Genomic DNA, 4,081 nt, shown 5'->3' with positions numbered 1-4,081 from the left:
CATCCTGGGCAAAACAGATTCTTGGTGAAGACAAAAGTATGGTAGACATCTGGATGGAAAATTTGAGTCTGCCCAAACTTTTATCAGAGCAGAACCATTTGGCATCATCCATCTCTAAGTCTCCTTTGAGAAAGCAGTGTTATACCCCCTGGACAGTTCTCAGGAATCTGTGGTATTTCCACAGCCAGAGGCAGCTTGCCAAGTCAAGATCAAATCAGTCTGATTTCACAGGTCTGAATTACATGATCTATAGAAACACAAATATTGGATATCCACACATTACATTTTCTTGGGTACTGATTTAGTTATTAGACATATAATTTGCCTTAAGCGTGTGTGTGTGTGTGTGGGGGGACTATATAGCCCCTGGATGGTGCAGCAGTTCTAGCAGGCATAGACAATAAGGATGTGAGGATGCTGAGGGTTGTGGTCCAACAACATCTGCTGTGGCATGCCAGTTACCAAATACCTTCCCTTGAATATCTGATGGATGCCAGTATTGCTCTCATTCTTGTAACAAGCCAGAATATGGTTGCTTACTAAAATCTACACATGTGAATGGTTTTAAATTTGTTGTAAACTATTTTAACCCAGTTTTAATCTGTTTTCCTTTATCTTGTCAAACAAGCTCTTGGCCTTTTAAAATGGACTGTTTACATCATTTTAACATGATCACATTGATTTTATTGCACACTGCCCTGACTCTTTAGAGACGGAGGGTGGGATACAAATACCTTAATGAATGAATGCATGTGGAGGGCTGCATGATTCTTACCACTTCCTTACACTGTGTCTGGAAGCAGTGATTCATATCGTGTGGGATCCACTCACAGGTGATTACTACATGCAGTTTTGAAACCAGGATTAAAGTAATAAAATAGTGCCTTTGGTGGTACATATCACACAATGTTGCCTTCAACCTGTTGCTGCTGTGTCTGCTAAGTGTGGCAAGGGCATCCCTTTTCACTGATGAGCAAATCTGGCAGTAACTCCCATTTGCATGGCAGTCCCAGGACTCCTAAAGTGTGAAATTGCACTGCAGTCGCAACACTGATAGTCACATCATGTCAAAAGCTCCCACTCTTCCCCTATTTCTCCCCTCTCTACTCCAAAGCATCCTGATTTTGTTTTTTTTTAAATATTTTCTTTGTTTTTTAAAATCTTAAATTGCATTACCCAAACTGAGGACTTGTATTTAAAAAGGTTAAAAAAATGAAATGAAATGAAATGAAAGGCATGCTAGTGGGACATAAGGTAGGGAGGTGGGATTAATGGGGAGTGCACAAGAGAGTACAATGGCAGCAGCAGCCTCTGTCACATTATTGTAAAGATGTGCGATAATGACTGGTGGTCATGAAACCGGTATGCTTGTATTTTCATTGATTTGCATGATTGCAGTGAGAATGGGACTCGTGTGATAAAGTCCTTGGGCCCAAAGCGGATGGGCCCAATTGAGTGGCTTCTGGTGGTTCAAGGGCATGGTGTTTATATGATGCACAGTTCTGAAGCAGCTGGAAGCCACTCTGAGACCAGCTAAGGCAGTCCAAAGCCACCAGCAAAAGGAGTGGATTAAAGCAGGTAAATTATTCATAGATCTAGCTGGAAAAGAACCAATGGGAGTTCGTGATTGCAGCGCTATCCGGTTGTCGCAGTCCCAGGCTAACGTGGGGGTGATTGCGCCTGGAGCGGTCAAAGACCACTCCAAGCTACCCATCTGCTTCACTCCTAAGTGACAACAAGTCTCAAAATTTAAACAATTTCCACATAAGAGTCACACATTGATTATGTTACACAACACTTGTATTGAATGGAAGCATTATATAAGTGAATTCACAACCACATGTACACTTTCTTCCACAGCCTTGAACAAAAATGCTAAACTACTCCTGCATCAATAGGAGTCCTCCTGCCTATGGCATTGTCTATCACTGAGTGAGGGGTGTCCATGCAAGGAATAATCTCCAGACTGGAAAATATAACCTACCATTCCAATAGGATAAGCACTATCTATGCTTGTGCTAACTCTTTATATTGATCTTTCCCATAACCTGGTGCCCTCCAGATGTAATGGGTTTTCCACAGCTCCAGGTCATGTGGACGTAATGGGAGTTGCAGTCCAATATATCAAGAGGTAGAGGAAGGCAGGTATAAATCCTACAGCCAAAGGCTATTTGGCAGAGTTTGTGATAGATTCTCCCCCTTCTCACTTCCCTCTAATAATTAATCCTGTTGTGGGACAACACAACTGATAGCCATTCAGGACATTTTTATCTCCTTATGTAAGAGCTTGGCCCTTGTCCTTTGTCTGCCCGTTGTTGACAAATGAAGTGAAAAGGCTGTTGCAGGGGTTTTGTGACACTAGAGAATGAGCACTACCTCTAATAGTTTATGATGGCTTGAGATCAGTGTTGGTCAGATGCCGAAAAAGTCCCAACTTCCTTCTGCAAGCACATTCAGCACAGCAGGGATGCATTTGTCTGGACGTGCGAGAGAGATATAAATGGTCTCCGTACTTTATTTACACTTGAAATGCATTGCGATTCCTGTCATTTCAAACTGCCTACGCCCACACAACTTTGGTTACTTGGTCTCCGTCTTGACTGGAATCTTTCAGGAGTAATTGGGCTGGTATGCCATCTTTTGTTGATAATTGGAAAGTTTTTGGAACCCACACAAGAACTTAAAATTCCCTTTGCGTAGCCATATGTTTTAGAAGTTCTTGCAACAGCAATTTTCAGGTCATTTGTCGAGCAGGAATTCGAGAAGAAACATATGGCTCCTACTTATGTCCTGCCTTACTATTCTTAAGAGTATCATTTCATAAACAGAGAAAGGGGTCATTAGCGGGTAAATTATTCATAGATCTAGCTGGAAAAGAACCACATACACACAGGAATTACTGGAGCAGGCGAGTGAGCAAGAGGACTGTTTTATTAGACTACATTTAGAAATGAACAGGCTCAGATGAATCTGAGTAGCAAGACAAATAGCCAAAGCTGCAGAGCAATTTGTCTCCTACGAAAGGGAAACTACAGAGTGAAACAATCACATCTGCTCACATTTTGGAATTCGGTGGCTCTTGCTTATGTATTTATTTATTCTTAAAATCTTTATACCACTCATTGGTTCCTGGGCTTTGCACATTCAAATTCTAGAAATGTATAGTGTATAATGACAATACAAACAACAACATTGTGGTACTTAGAGGCCAGCCAAAAGTCTTCAGCCAGCAAACAGCAATCATCAATTAATCAATCAGAAACCAGAGTGTATCTCAGGAAGCCGACTAGGTCTATGAAAGCTTATGATACAGCTTCTTTTGCTCAGTTAGGCAGAAGGGTGCTAAAAGATCCCGTTGCCTACTGATATTCCAGACTAACATGGCTATCCCTCTGAAATCACTCTAAGGCCCGAAACAGAAAGGCTAAAAAGAGCAGCTTCCAGCCATTTCTGGATTGGCCAGAAGTCTCTCCAAGCCCAAAACCGCCAGCAAAAGTTGCACAGAAAAGGCTCATTTGGAATCCCTGGCAGATTGTGGGCTGATCGAGACTGGAATGGCCAGAGTCTGCTCCAAGCTGCTGGCCTACTTCACCCCTAAGAGTTACCATATCTCCCCATATGAGTCTGCCTGAGTTTTAAGATCCTTGTAGAGGGGCTTTCTCTCCATCCTGCTGCTTTCAAAGGCACAGTTGGTGAGGATATGGGAAAGATCCTTCTTGGTGGCTGCTCCCAGACTGTGTAACTACTCCCAGACTCCCGGCTCTTCCCCAGGGGACTAGGCTGCCCCCCTCCTTACTCTCCTTCCACTTGCAAGTAAAGATCCATCTCTGTGAACAAGCACTTGATGACTGAGGGCCAGTCCTTGAATGCTGGTGAATGCTCAGTGGCAACTGAATGCTGGAAATAGAGAGAGCCATAACAAGCATGTTCGAATATGAATAATTTCAGCACCCATGGTAGCTGTATTAGAGGTGACCTTGTGGCATGGCATCTCACAATCACAAATTGTATAAGCAACATTGCTTATGTGCCAAAAATGGCACAATCTATACACCAAACAGAGGTACCAGCAGGGTAGGGG

Source organism: Sceloporus undulatus, chromosome 3 (genome assembly GCF_019175285.1).
Source record: "Sceloporus undulatus isolate JIND9_A2432 ecotype Alabama chromosome 3, SceUnd_v1.1, whole genome shotgun sequence".
Taxonomy (NCBI): Eukaryota; Metazoa; Chordata; class Lepidosauria; order Squamata; family Phrynosomatidae; genus Sceloporus; species Sceloporus undulatus.
The sequence above is the reverse complement of the archived record's forward strand: the minus strand, read 5'-3'. Positions refer to the sequence as shown.